We start from the raw sequence: 16,309 nt of genomic DNA, 5'->3' as shown, positions 1-16,309 counted from the left end.
TATTATAACTTAATCTGTTGGTACATATGTTTTAAATTCGTACAAAATATCATAGAATATTGTTTATAATGTTATTGAAAATTTATTTTATAGTTTAACTACATGTTATTCAAAACGAAATTGTCTTGTTTGGTTCATAATATTTAGGTATAGAAATTATAAATATTTAAATTTGGGTAATTTTTTAATAAATGTTATTTTTATTCATTTATAACACAAGAACATTGACGTTACTTAACCATTATCGCATAATGACTTATTGTACTTATTGATGAACAAGTTGTTTTATTTTCATAAAAACAGTTTACATATGTATAACATATAGATGTATTGATATTGTATTTTTAATATATATATACTAATACAGTTTAGTCTCGAGGGGAACATATATAAATTCGACTTATTTATTTTCTAGTTATATACCTCAAACATAACATAAAAACAATAATAGGAGCAAGAAAAAAATTTAGGTCTTTGAGTTACCGAGGTTTGAGCTATTGAGACTCGACTGGAATCTATAATATGTATCTAACTACGTTGAAATATTCGTAAAACCGTTTCTTTGCGAACTGATATTATTCTATTTAAAATGTTAGTATGTATATTTTTTATTTATTGTATTTTAATTTATTTATATAAAATGTAAATTAATAAATGTATTTTTAAATCTGTTTTAGATTAAAATATATTGAAGATTTATGGAAATAGACGTTTAACAGGTAATATTCTTTTTTATTAGGTACAGTTATTTACTTATTTAGTATACAGATATATTATATAATTGTAATGTAAGTGTAATAATATAATATGTTTGTCATAAATACCAATATTACATGGGCCACTTATTAGTTATTATCCAAAATATAGATTCAACTATTAAAATCAGACGACTTTTATGTAAAATTCACTGTATTTTTCGGTTCCAAAAAGTATGCAAAAGGGGTAATATTATGTTATATTAGATTTTAAACGGAACGATGAACGAATTGACTATGAGTGGTTTTTTTTTGTATTTCTGTACTCTGTCATCGATTTTTGGAACGGGAACAATTCTTTAATTTTAAACATTGAGTGTGGTTCCTGATAGAAAATTGGGTATAGTTGGTACTTTGAAGGGTCAAACCAAAAAATTCTCCGTACTTTTCGAGAATTATCGGGGTAAACTAAAACAAAATTATAGAAATAAATAATTATTATTATTATATAATAATATAATACTTATATACTTAAATACATTTTGTTATTTTCTTGTAATTCATAGTATACTCTATTCCAAATAAGAAACACCCACTTTTACGTAGCAAAACTGGTTTTACCTGTAGCCGCCGTGGTGTTTCTTATTTGGAATGGAGTATAGATATTATTTTTGATAATTGTTTATAAAATCATTTTCAAGATATAACACAACAACATTATTAATATATATCAGCTCGTATAATTGTGCTAAATATTTATAAACAATTACAATTTTAGACATTTTTAAATTTATCTTGAAAAGCAAATCTTTTTTAAAATTGAATACAAGGTTCCTCATTTATTTTTCTTATAGCAATTGATATAATTTAAAAAGAAATATTTTTAAAACCTAACATTTTTTTATTTCCTAGTTTATAAAATTCAAATTTTGACAGTATTAGATATTTAATTCAATGCATAATTGTCGTTATTTTGCTGGAACTGGAAAATTATTAATTGCTGGAATTGGAACTTTTCAAAATTACGATTATTTATATTTTTTCCATAGATAGAAGGAAATTTAAAATTTTTAAAATATTTGATTAGATTTTAAGCTATTTATACCATGATCCTATATTACCATTCACACCATTCTACGGGACGTTGGTATTGATTTATAAAATGTACTAATAAAAAAAATATATGATGTTTGGGATGTTTTCGACAAAATGTGTCCAACCTTTTACTAATTTTCATATTAATAAATTATAAAATATCCTTAGAATAAGTAGATGTTGGCCACCACTCCAATCGCAATTGTTTTTCATATGCAAAATTCAAATTTAACACATTCATTACAGTGACACAAACGATGACGAGTAAGTTGTACTCGAAATCTTCTATAATTTAGAGCAATTTCCCTTTATTTTTTATTTTGGTTTTTCATAAAATTGAATACTAATTCATTCAATTCTAAACATTTTATGTTGCCGAGAGAATGTTAGCTCTTTGAAGTTAAAATATACATAATAAGTGGCTGGTAGGAAGGTCGAAGGTCAATTGTATTATTTTCAAATATTGTTTTATAATTGGGAATTTTTATAAAAATATATAGTTTGAGTGCATTGAAATTGCAATGTCCCTTTGGTGTAAAACTCACACAACTGTATGTGCTGTGAAAAAAGAGGATAATATAATAATAAAAATCCCTTGAGATAAACATACTAAATAAACTTACTATTTGTAACATTTATATGACGATGGAAGTCAACGATATACTTTCAAACGACTGTAAAGTTTAAAATATATAAAAACATACAATGTTATACATTATATGTAAATCTATAAATTACGGTTCTGAAGGTTATCTTAGATACCTGTATGTGTTATCTAGGCATTATATCTAAAGTAGTAGATGTGTACGTTAAAAGAACGTTTTCTTACTTATATCAGAAAATAAGGAAGTTTCCATTCAAATTATTCGTTAAAAAAATATAGAATACAATACTATAGTAGATATACACATCAAACGATTTTTCTTACCATTTTGTATGTTTTAAAGTTTGTTATGATTTAATGTAATCTAAAAATATGGATTGTTAATCGGAAAAAATTTTGAAACTTTAAAAGTGTTGATAATTATGAACATTTTAATACACATATTCAATACCTCATTTTTAAAAAAAGACACAATTTGTAAACACTATTTATGTTTGTAATTATTATTATTATAATGCATTTTAATACTTATTTATTACCATTATATTAATTGAACTGTTTTATTCCAAATCATTATAATTATTAAGTTGTAGTACCAAGTTTAGTAAATGGTCCAAGTCTTCAGGGTACATTTAAATTAACAACAGAAAAAAAAATTAGGTCCGTCGAATTTATTTTTAAAAAGTGTATCAGATAGATAAGTATATAAATATATATTATAATAATATGTGTTAAATAAAACTATTCTTCAAATACAAATATTCAAATTTGTGAAAAGAATGACGTAAAAAATACACATTATTATTGTGATAAACCAAATAAGATGCATCTATACTATACATACCTACTTGAAACTAACTTTTTTTAATAGGTATATATATTTGTATTTTTACGCGGGTACCTTCTGCTTATTAATCTATGCATTATCTAAGCCTATACGCATTATAAAATAATAAATTGCGATAAGACCGAAAGTATATATTATTTATGTACCTAGGTAGTGATTTATATTTATACAATATCATAATAATACAACGATATAAACTCTAAAGTATGGCTTGGTGTGGCGTGGTCCATACACTCAACTGCAGAAAAGTATAATATAAAAATTAAAAATAGAAAATTTGTAAATCTGTTAAAAAGAACATGTTTGATGGTAAGAACATTTATCTAAGTCAAGTAGTTTATTTTTTAGAATTTTTTAAATATCAATATTTTTCTGAATAAATTAATTTAGAAGTAATAACTTTTTTCAAAATATTATTTTTGGGAATTTCGTGACATGATTATATTTCTTAAATTATTTACTAACCATATTATTTTCAAAATTTTTAGCATAATTTATTTATTATTTTTTGTGAGGTCTTCCTGTTACACCCTATAGATAGAGAAAATTACAGTGGTTTGAAATTAATTGTGCTTGATTTAAGTTGAAATGTGTGATTTATACTTAGATTATGATAATCCGAAAGGATAGACATGTCTCACTGCAAATACGTTGTACGTATGTCATTAACAGCAAATAGAATTCAATTAACCCATAGGTTTCCGTATGAAATCTCATGCCATATAGTATAAAGAAATACGAGTCCAAACACATACAAGCTCATTGTTGAAAATTATCTTCAAACTATGAAAAATAGCTTGTACTATTTACAATAATGTTCATCTATTTAAGTTCCACTCGCATCTCAAGTGAAGATACTCGACTCATACATTGTTCGAATATAATATAGTGATACACCAGCAAGTTGCACAATTGTAACGAACTATATTAAATTTTATGAATATATTAAAACCGTATTCAGATGAACCTTATGTTTTCATATTTATACCTTAAGATATGTCATATGATTCATATGTATCATGTACAGACAGGGTTGGTCGAATGAGCTGCATTTCTCAGGACACTTCAGGTATTAGGTAGGAACTAAATTAAAAATATGAGACGTGTTACCTATCTATTTACATTTTATAAATAAAACTATCAACTATTTATTAATTTCAGACATTGATTAAGAATACAAAAAAGTTTTAGGATCGTATTCATAGACGATGCTTAAGAATAAGTATTGCTTAAGCTAATTTTGATAATTTTAAAAATAAAAAAAACTGTGATAATTACCACGGTAAATAATAATTACTAAAAGCAATGCTTAAATTAGATCTCAACCAACCTAAATTTGAGTAATACTTTTTCTTTTCTTAAGCCAAAGTCTCGTTTATAAATCCCATTTTTCTCATAAGTATAAGCAATACTTATTCTTAAGCATCGACAATGAATACAGCCCCTTAATTTGTTTTAAATAAAAAAAAAATTAACGAAATCCTACTATACAGGGCGTGAGAATTTTTCCTGTAAGACATGTTTTTGTACTAAAAAACGCATCGATGCCCTAAAAACAAAATATTTTAGAATGTATTATGCAGGCATTTGATTGACGATATTTATGGCTGTAATATAAAAGTCTTTCGATTAAATACTAAATTATGAACGAAATTACGTAGGTAAATAACCTTTCATAAAAATATAACAATTATTTATTTTCTGCATAATTGAATATGATTAACCTATTTAGGGAAAACATTAATACAAGTACCTACAATAATTTTTAAATGAAAACCTTTTTTATTCTCTGATTATATGAATATATTCAGAAAACTCACAACAACCAATTTGATCATTTTTCATTCAGATAGAATAAATTCCAATAAATATTAAATCTATACTAAAATACGTTCTATACTAAATATCGTTTTTGAGACATAAACAAAACAATTTTTAATTTTTACTTATATAATTTGAATTTCAAACGTTTAAGTTTTTTTGCGTTTTTGCAAGTTTAAAATATAGCATATCACTTCAATTCAGATATATATGTGGATTTTCTCCATTATGGCGCCAAAAATATGAATAAAAGAAATTGTCATATTGTATTTATATTTTTAATCTATGATGAGGATTTCTAGGTAGTGTTAGGATGATTATATTGTTTATAAGTAGATTTTATTGGCTATCAAGTTTGGTATGACAGGTAATCTATAATAAAATGGTTTTTTCTTCATTCATTTTTTTGTTATGGAGGTTGTACAATATATTATTTTAACAATATATTCCTGTATTGTTACAATGATACTGACATGGTTGTTTTGCCTATGAAAATTGATTTAATTGGGTGCAAATATATTTTTTAAAAAAAACAATTAAAAATATGAATAAAATTTTAACAATTATTTTAGAAATACAGATATAAATTAATTTTTTAATCTATTTCACGTTTGATTAGTGTACAGCAAAAATGTTATTTTATATTGTTCTCATATCTGATAGAATACCACCCAGTAAGATAGTTGCGGGTCAAAATATGGTAATGAAATACAATTTATATTATTCACATGTATTCGTTCATATAAATGACAGTAAATTTTGATCTGACTTCGTGGTAAAAGGATGCAATAAATTATAAATCTCTATATAATCTCTTTAGTATTTTACATATATATATATATTATACAATTATAAATAAAAAATATATAAAAATGGATATTATAACGATTATACATAATATATACACTATACAGAATACAGATATTACATAGGTACTGAACTTTTATGGTCACTCATACTTAGTATGGTTTTCGCTGCTTTATCTCTGGCAAAAGTGTCCCAAAAACTCTAAGCCATACATCATTAGTGTTATACAGGACCGGTAACGCCTACCGACAATCCATTCTCTCAGTAACTGCCATCCCTTCCTCAGATGTTTTAAGCCTGACATTTCTGAAAGTATTTTTCATTCATATTCCCCATATTATAATATATTCAAGCTGGTATCTTGTTATTATTACATCTGTTAGGTATATGACGTATAATATACTCGTACAAAACCGATGTTTAATGGAATGCGCATATAACTAATGACTATACAAAAAATGGACAAAATTGAGTTTAAAATCTGCTTTTTTTTTGTTTTTCAAGAAAAATGTATATCATTAAGAGTATTACTGTTTGTAATACGACTAAAATTACCGAGCGGTCATAATCATTGGATTTTTCATAAAAGAATAATAACTGGCCACATCGTGTACAAGATGACTAATGAAAGAGAAGATTTAAGAATTTTCAAAGATCTTAAACCTAAGCAAAGATAGAATTAGAGCATGACTGAATAAGCCTAATTTTGTATGTACCTATATATTTTTTTGTTTTATTTTATTCTTTTGAAATTTCGCGCTGATTATGGTAGAAAAAACATAAATTAATACTTAGGAAAAAGCTTATACTATGTATATGTATTTCATATCATGTTTCATTAAAATATACAATGTGTTTATAAGTTTCATTTAGGTCTTTTCTATGTTTTTAAACTTAAAAAAAACCCCGTATACACGCCTTTACTAAGATATATTGGCTAAAAAAAAAAATGTTTTACGTGTGCAAAAAGTATTAACGTCGTTTGAAAGTCAGTTTTATCTAGCGTGTAAATTTTTACATACCTATATAGGTATTAGTGTATTACTGAAATTCTCAGATATAAAATAGATATAAATGTTACAAACAATATTGTAATAATTTTTTTTCCTGCTCTAATAATATCTAGTTTAAAATAGGTACTTATGTATTTATTGTGTACTAGAAAAAGGATGTACTTTTAAATACAACTAATGCTTCTATAATATAAAGATATTTTTATCTCAATAAGAAAAAATTATGTTATCGAAAGAAAAATTTGTTTATTTCTGGTTCAAAAGTTTTTATTCAATCTGTTACAAAAAAAGAGAACAATAAGAACAATTGGTGGTAAATATAGGTTAAAATAAAAAGTCAGATTAAACAGACTGTAGAGGCCTCCCAGCGGAGGTAGGCTACAACATAAAAGAAAAAATTAAAAGGATAATTTTTAAATCAATGATAAAATACAAAAGTAATGTTTAAAATAATACATTCATTCGTTTTAAGTGTTACAATATCAACAATTTTTATTTTCTTGATTCAGTTTTTTTTCAATTTTCAAATGGCATGTTTTTATATTAAATTTCATATTTGAAAAAGAAAATTTAAAACACGTTTTAATTCTCAAAATTTGATATTATATAGTTTGTTAAAAAATAAAACAAAAAAAAATTACATAATTGATAAAATAAGGGACTTTCATAGAAAATATCTTGTATCTGTACTACATTTATATGTGAATTGTTACACTTATACAATCAATCTAATAATACTTATCTTGAGATGTAAACTAATAAAGTAAATAAATAAACGCATATTAATCAATATAATCAAAAAGTGAAAATATAAAATTAGTATTGAGAAGTTAAAAGGAAAAAAAATGTAATACTTATTATTGTTTGAACATTTTTTATTTTAATTGTTGTGACTATCTAAATCTTATTTTAGTCAATAATTTCTATTTTTTCTAAAAAATATGTGTATAATAATATTTTTGGTTTTTTAAATAACAAGATTCAGTTATTTATACAAATGTATTTTAATAATCCTATGAGTGTGCACATTTATGTACGTACAGTAGAAACTTACCAAATATATATTATATTCAGTATATACTAGACTTCATTCCAACATTAATTGAAGGTATAACATGAAAGTTTTTTGAGCACTACCTACCCAAAAACGTGTTTATAGAAAATTATAATAAAATTAAAACATTTACATAATACTACAAGATGATATTATTTTATTATTTTAATAATGAATGCAATTTATTATAAAATGTAAAAACCATAATAATTTTAAAAATTGTTAAACATTTTATTTCAAGTTGTTTATGTTGTGACAAAATTGATTCAATACATTAATGTGTTTTATGTCATTAATTTGTTAAGTTAGTTTATGAGATTTTTATTTGGCAATTTTTGTTAAGCTTTAAATTAAAAAGTTCAGGTGCTTGAATTTTACATTGGATAGGTGATTATCTGTAATAATTTATTAATAAAATTAGCAGTTATCTTACTTTTTTACAATAATTAGAGGATTACGTTGAAAATGTATAAATATGTTATAGGTATCTTGTGTTGGTTTAAAAATAATAAATATATATATATATATAATTGTTCAATAAATCTATCGTTTTCATAATGTACAATTGTATTATTAAACATTTTTTTTATAACAGATCTTATGTTTTATATAAATTAAAATATCATATGCATACGTAATTATATAAAATATAACTTGTTCTGTATAAAAAATTCTTCATTACGAGGCATATTGCTTCATATTATACTATGTTATGTTATTGTATAATATTCTTATTTCTTATGAATAAAAAATATGTAACAAAATGTAGGGACATCCACGGAAGATTATATATTTATAAAACATATGTTACCTATTACAATAAAACAGTCATACCACGGCATTAATTTCTTTGGATTAATGATATGAAAAAGGCTATGCGAAAACCATTTCAGACATGAATCTACAGAGTCTATGGGAGCATCTTAACGCCTGTATATTTTGTTAAATTAACAAAAATATATAATATATAATATATTTATTTTCAAACTGTACTAAGTTACTACGAGTTTTAGAGAGGTTGAAAACGAATATATTTAATATATTGTAGTAAAAAAGTATAAAAATTCATTGACCCTGATATGTATTTAAAATTGAGAACAATTTATTAACTTATGGGAAAAGCTAAAATTAGCAATTTATTGCTGTTAATTTATTATTAATTATTCTTCAGATGTCATGCCTATGATCGATGTTGTTGGCATAAGAATCTGAAGATATGATCGTTCATAGTATTTATAAAAAAATCACCTGAAGAAAAAACATAAAAAAAAACCATTTGACAGTGATGACTTGTAATGTGTGGTTTTTATCATTATAAATAATTATTAAAATAATTATTAATTATTAATTATTATCATATTATTACTTCTACTGTGCCAAGTCAAATGGTATTATATTACTCACACGTCCAAACACCAAGCTACAAACACTCACAAAACTGTCTAAAAATATGTATTATTATCATTATGCTATTATTATATACGTATATTAGCTATATATTATAAATTTTTGAATTGGTCTATAGAAATCGAATGTATATTTAGGATGGAGGATGAAGCTTGCGATATATAGTGGTATAGTGGAAAACAAAAACAATGATATATGTGAGTTGTGGATGACTATATTCAGCTCGTATTTTTGATGTGTTGTTTTTCAGTGAAAAAAAAAGCTAACTGTGGTCCCTATAGGTGCTTGACCACATATAAGAAACACGTGATGTTATTAAACATCTGTTTTTATTTTTATCGATGGGCTATCGTATTGGGTTCGAATGTTCTTCTCAATCCACGACGATATTTGTACCAAATCACGCACAATGGTGTATATATAATGTATTATTTCTATATATTTTTAACCGATTTCCAAAGGATATGATATTATACTTTTTTAGGGAGTTGTTGTTTCTGCAAACAATTTAATATAATATTTGCCTGAACATTATTATTCATTTCATTTCTCGGTAATAAGAATACTGGTCCCTATAGAGACTCGTCTGCAGGCCCAGGATTATGTACTTACTGTTTAATAATACGTAGTATAGTAAACACTATATTATTTACCTATTCATGTTGTTGGTTACTTTAAAACATTTTATAAATATTATGATTCACACTCAAAAAATTTAAATTAATGTTATTCCTTTTTTTAAAATTACCACAAAAATATTTCTTATGGAATCGTATTGTCAATTTAATTATATTATGCATCCCAGTGGTTCTGGTTAACTATAACAATTATTATATTATTTTATAATATGAATTAAAACAGAAAGTTGATAACTTGTATACGATATTTTTGTCATAATATAACTATAGTATATATAGTATATTAAACTTTCGCAACTTTCGATTAATAAGTCAAAATAGACGCGTTGTGTGTTGTATCTACTGTAGTATGAATATTATGTTCTAATTTTTTAGTAATAAACTAACGTGTGAAAAACAATAATTTTTGAATTTAAAACCTCTGTTAATAGCCAACTGTGAAAATCTGCTTGTATATAATGAATATTTAGGTGCATAGTTCACAAAGATCGAGTATTCGAGTGAAAATAAATGTATTTGGTGGTCAGTTGATACTATATATTATAAATGTTAATGTCGTTGTAATACAACTAATAACATAAAGAATTGAATTGCCCCACATTTAAAAAAATAAACAAATAAATAAGGTAATTGGTTTCAAAATTATATTATTTCATAGCATTTAAAATTGTATATTTTATGGAAGATGTTCAAAGAATTAAAGTAGATATAAAAATATACAAGTACCTATATTTAATATGCAACTCTTGCGGTCAAGCATAACATTATTATAATGAAGAAAATATGGCACTTAAAATTGCATAAATAAGTGCTATAATATTACCTTAAATATCGCTAAATATGCGCTAAAAATAAGCAATAAAAACAATAAAATATGCAAAATAAAGCGGAAATGTATTAATTAATAGTTTTACTCTTTTCCCCTTACAAAATCAGAAGATAAGAAAACTTTAAAATTAAAACCAAATAATACGAAATTTATTATGAACGGCACGGCGTTGCTCACATCGCATCAGCATTCAGCGCAGCCACGTAATCGGTCCATTTACTTAATAATTCAATAACAGGTAAAAGTGCAAAACATCTCAAAAAGTACAAAAATACCACAAAAATCTAAAAAAATCCCAAAATATGCAAAAATATGCAAAATATAATTTTCAATTTGAGTTCTCTGTATCATGAAACACATTTTTAGCTTACTCTGCTATTTCTTAAGGATCCCATAAAAAATATGCAAATACTCTAAAATCCCAACCCTGGTCAAATAACTATTAATTAAAAATAAATGAGTGTGTTTATGATTATATTTATAATGTTTATATAGGTACATATATATTATTATGTTAATAATGATATACATATTATATTATTTAGCTGTACAAAATAATTTATCCCTGACTATGTGTGTGTAATCTCTTATATTCGTTTGTATTATCACGGAGATCAACTACTTAGATATAAATACTTTTGATTACTTTATAAATGTAAAGTATTATCCTTTGGCCTATTACTTATACGGGTGCCGTGTTAGTCTCACTTCGTCGTTTGCTTCGTGTGATAAAGTAAGATATATTATATTAACATTTTATTCCAATATACGTTAATTATTGTACTCAGTATAACTATAAGTGTCTTGTGTGATATTATTTTTAACAAAATTCTATCATATTCCTCCGTTTGGTATCAATCTGTTACTGATATACCGAAATACCGATACCATACCATATATTATAAACAACGTTTAATATTATTTACCATACACCACGTTACAGTAGAATTTATTTTAGCCTTACTTAAGGCATAATAAATTGTTATTAAACGTGATCCTGTATAGAAGTGTGTCTTAAATATAAATAACCCCGCACTAAGATCTTAGATCATAAATAACTTTATAATATATGGAAAAAAGTAATAAAATACCTATAGAATATAATAATTAATAGAGTAAAATTCATATTTATTTTAATTTAATATTGTATAATTAAAAAATTAAAAATATGTTTCTAGAAACGTATTATGTTAATCTTACGCAATGTCTATTACCTACCTAAAAATAGGATTTTTAATGTTGAACATTTAGAAGAATGGAATATTTCTAGTGGGCACCTAATTTGATAGGTAATATTATATAGTTTACTTTAGTGAGACGAAACTTGATATTTTAAATAATTTTACTGAAGAGAAAACTATTCTTTACGAGATATGAAAGTTTGAAATTTCACAGTAATAATCTAAATTTCACAATGTATATGGTGTTACTTAGAACTCATTGAAAAAGTTAAATAATAAATGTATAATGTACCATGCATAGGTACATAGTAAATTTTAAAGAAGAAACATAATTATTACAGTTATGTATATAATAACAACAAAATAAAATCCTATCATTAAAATAATTTAACTTATGTTTTACATATTATATGTATATTAATTGCATTGATAATTATTTAATTCAGAAAACACAATTATATTTAAGACTAATATTAAATTAACATTAGTTATTAATATTATTTATACTATTTTATTGAAGTAATTATATGATTATTTTAAAATTGTTGTAAGCTTAGTATATTTTTTGAAATTTGATTTATACCATAATAGCTGCCTTATATTTATAAAATATTACATTTTAAAATAAAAACAGCTATTATATTTAAAACCAATAATAAGTATGCAGGACGTAGGTACATAGGTATTACATACTATAATATATCTTATTTATATTATTTGATATGTAACGTAAATCATGTTTATGCTATTTATATGTCAGGCGTGTTAATTTATTTCTAAAATGAGCCAAAAACAATAAAAAATACGAGTTTTTAAGTGCATGTAAAATGTATTTTGTATAAATAATATAAGGTTCTCTAACTGAAAGAATTTTACTGTACAACCTAACCTGTCAATTACTAATTTGTGACATGAAGTACATGTAAATTTAACTGTTTCAAACCTTTTAAAGTTTAATTTTTCTTCAGTCATTTTATAAGTATGGTACACTCTATCACTATATTATGCTCAAGTGGACGGCCGGTATGATCAACAATTAATTATTTTTGTAGACTTTTATTTTTTTAACACCACTTATTTTGAAATAAACAAATATTATTTTTACATGAAATAAATAAAAGTAGGTACCCAAAAAACAAATCATCAAAATTCAGTGTTAAAATGAATGGTAATTTTATTATTATTTAAAGTAAAATATTTCTTATATAATTTGGTTCTTTAACTATAAAATATAAATTCTAAGTATATAAAATGTAATATTATAATGTAATGTATGTCTCGTTTAAAATGTATAGTGATTGAACGCGAGGGTACCTATTATTATAGGTACTTAATTCTGTTATAATAATATTATAATGATGTATACAAATAGTTATATAATTTAAATATTTATAATATAACATGCATAACAAATATAGTTCAATTTTTTTTATAGTCAATTCATTTTATTTAATTATGGTGCCTAATGATAATGTGCAAAAATTTGGATTGAAGCGTGCTATTACCTGAACTTCCCGAATAATCAATGGCAACCAATAATAATTAAATACTAATTTCTACTAATTATTTTTCCTATAACCAATAGCAACTATTAATTAACAAACATTTCTATCATAAATCTCAAAATCTCTGTTTGAGCACATACCCAGGTGGCAGGTTGGGCCTACCGGGTGCAATTGTGAATCTAAACCATTTAAAGACCTGCTTAAGCAAACACAAAAATTTCATCAAAATCGGTGCAGAACACGGGAAGAAATATAATATATAAAGAATAAAGATTTTAAACTTTTTAACATAAATGTCGGCAAGATTGGACATTTTAATAAATTTACATATTATATTAAATTTGGTTGAGTATATTGAATATCATATTTTATATAATACCTATACTAATACAATTAATCACAGTATAAAATAATGTTTGTAATATTGATTTTGTTAAGATGAAGAGTAAGCTTATTACTAAAAATCTAAAAAATAAAATTATGTTTTTTAAATTTAAAAATGATTAAGCGATCACTTATTTTTAAATGGTTAAAATTCTAAGATTTTGAAACAAATTCATAGTTTAACGTATGTATTTGTTTACAGATTCATTAGTGGATATCTTAAAAATTTAACTTTGACATTTTTATACAAAATGACTAACGAGCATTTTTAAAATAATCTTTTCTACATTTATATTTTATGTAAAGAAAAGAGTTTTAAAAAAAAAAAGTTTTCTTGTTTTTAGTGTTAATTGTCTGTATAACTTGTAAGAAATGTCAGTATAAAAAAAGTTTTACAAACATAACTTTTTTATGTAAATACTTATACTATGTAGTAAAATATATACTTTCAGCCTAAAATAAATAATTTTCGGCTAAGTACTCCAGTCATTAGTTTTTCGATAAATTACCTTTGATGACTGGCCAAAACACTGTTGTTAGAACGGATTCACGGTTTTGCTATCGAAATAATTATTGAATAAAATGCATTTTTTTTAAAGATTATAATACTTAACCATTGATAACGTTTTGAGAAAAACTGATACCAACTGAAGTCATCTAGTACGTTTAAACGTTTACTTGCTGGTTGCAAGTTGTAGACAAATGACAGTTTTTGTTGATTGGATTCGTTTCAACTTTCAAACATGTCGCATTCCACATGGACATATTAACATACAACATACTCAGATGAGCCAGTATAGTCACTACCCTAGTAAGCAATACCATGTAGGATAAAATCGCAGACTAATTTTTTTTTTTTGTAATCTGATTTAGGCAGTAGATATAATTACATTTTTTTGTTGGGTATCGTTCGGCTTCGGTATGATGATACAATTTAAAGAATCCTATTACAATCACGACTTCGATACTCATAAATTAAAATAATATACTATTTTGTACTTATATTCAATTAAATAATAACCTCATCATTTTTTAATAGGCTTCATGCATTATACCCTATACCTACCAATTGTTGTAGTTGAAATTTACTACTTGCTTCACGCCATAAAATTAATATGAATCAAATTATTTCCTCTTCACATCATCAATCAGAATTTACTTTTATTACATATGTAATGAATACATCATTTGTTATCTTATTGTCAATTCCAGCATTCATTTCGTTACGTATATACAATATAGATAGAAGTATTGTAGTACAAATATTATTCAACCTCTGTATAATGTACGGCCACATGTATTTATATTGTTGTTGAAATTATTTTACAATGTTATAAAAGTTAAATTGTAGTATTTGTTTAAATTAATTGAACAATAATTGAAAAATAATTTTACACTTACCAATTTATTAATACGTATATTGTATAGACGTATAGTACCTACTAATATTAGATGTTAATTTTGTATTATTGTATCTTACAAGTAGGTAGTTATTGTGGAATTTGCATTTAAAATCATTTACTTCAATATAGTTATGATCAAAAAATAAATATGATTTATAATTTATATTTTAATTCTGCTCTTATGGCCTTTAATTGTGTAAATTGTTGAGTATACAATTTATAATCATTATAAAATCATGAGCGTATACTTTTTCTAAAAAATAAAAATAAATAAAATGTTACGAATATTTTTATTGACATTTTATATATTTATTTAATTTAAGTTTATGCTTTTATGCAATTGGAAATGCATTGTATATTCTGTCACTTATAACGAATGTTGTTTATGTTGTAAATATTTTCCACATTTCTAGGAAATGTGATAAAAATTGGTAAAGTTCATCAAAACTATATTTCGTACTTTAGTAAGTTAACATTATTTGAATTAAATATGATTAAATACCGGAAACGTTTGCGTTAAGGTCAATGTTTGTGTACGCCTAAAATAAACTTCATGCATATTACTAGAGGAACACGAAGATCTAATCTTCTGTTTATTTAAATTTAACCTTTAACAACAAGGGTCAACTTAAAGCAATTGGATCCGGTTGATAATATTATAATGCTTTGTAATAATAATATAACGTTGTCATGAATGCGTTTCACATGGTTATTATAAAAATAATTATAGTCAGTATTATTTATTAATGGGGTTAAATAAACTAAGATACGTGCTAATACAACAACTAACGAGATATATTATGATAACATATTATTATTATAATTATTATATGTGAGAGTTTTTGCACAGCGCCGGTTAAAAATAAGGTATGAATTCGATAACGTTATTTACCAAAACAAGCCTTTGCGCATGTGCTCCAAATATCAGTACGGTTATTAATTGACATTGGTAATCGGTTATTTTAAAAATGTTAACGAGCACCTGGTTAGTATCGATTATTATCTTATCAAAATATAAAATGTCTA

At 24.3% G+C, this 16,309-nt stretch overlaps 1 protein-coding gene across 3 annotated transcripts in view; it reads left to right on the top strand.

The window, feature by feature from the left end:
• LOC100575587 (5-hydroxytryptamine receptor 1) overlaps window positions 1-16,309 on the top strand; it is a 251,248-nt gene that overhangs the window by 67,814 nt on the left and 167,125 nt on the right. The window contains exons 1-2 of one of the 3 annotated variants that reach the window (XM_029486999.1): window positions 379-591; window positions 678-719. The exons of 1 other annotated variant lie outside the window; for it this stretch is intronic. The gene's annotated coding sequence lies outside the window, so the exon portion shown is untranslated. Of the gene's footprint in view, window positions 1-378; window positions 592-677; window positions 720-16,309 lie in introns of those variants that run through there. One more of the 3 variants, XM_029486998.1, reaches the window with a different exon arrangement.

The sequence above is a fragment of the Acyrthosiphon pisum genome, chromosome A1, assembly GCF_005508785.2.
Source record: "Acyrthosiphon pisum isolate AL4f chromosome A1, pea_aphid_22Mar2018_4r6ur, whole genome shotgun sequence".
Classification (NCBI taxonomy): domain Eukaryota; kingdom Metazoa; phylum Arthropoda; class Insecta; order Hemiptera; family Aphididae; genus Acyrthosiphon; species Acyrthosiphon pisum.
The sequence above is the reverse complement of the archived record's forward strand: the minus strand, read 5'-3'. Positions and strand labels throughout refer to the sequence as shown.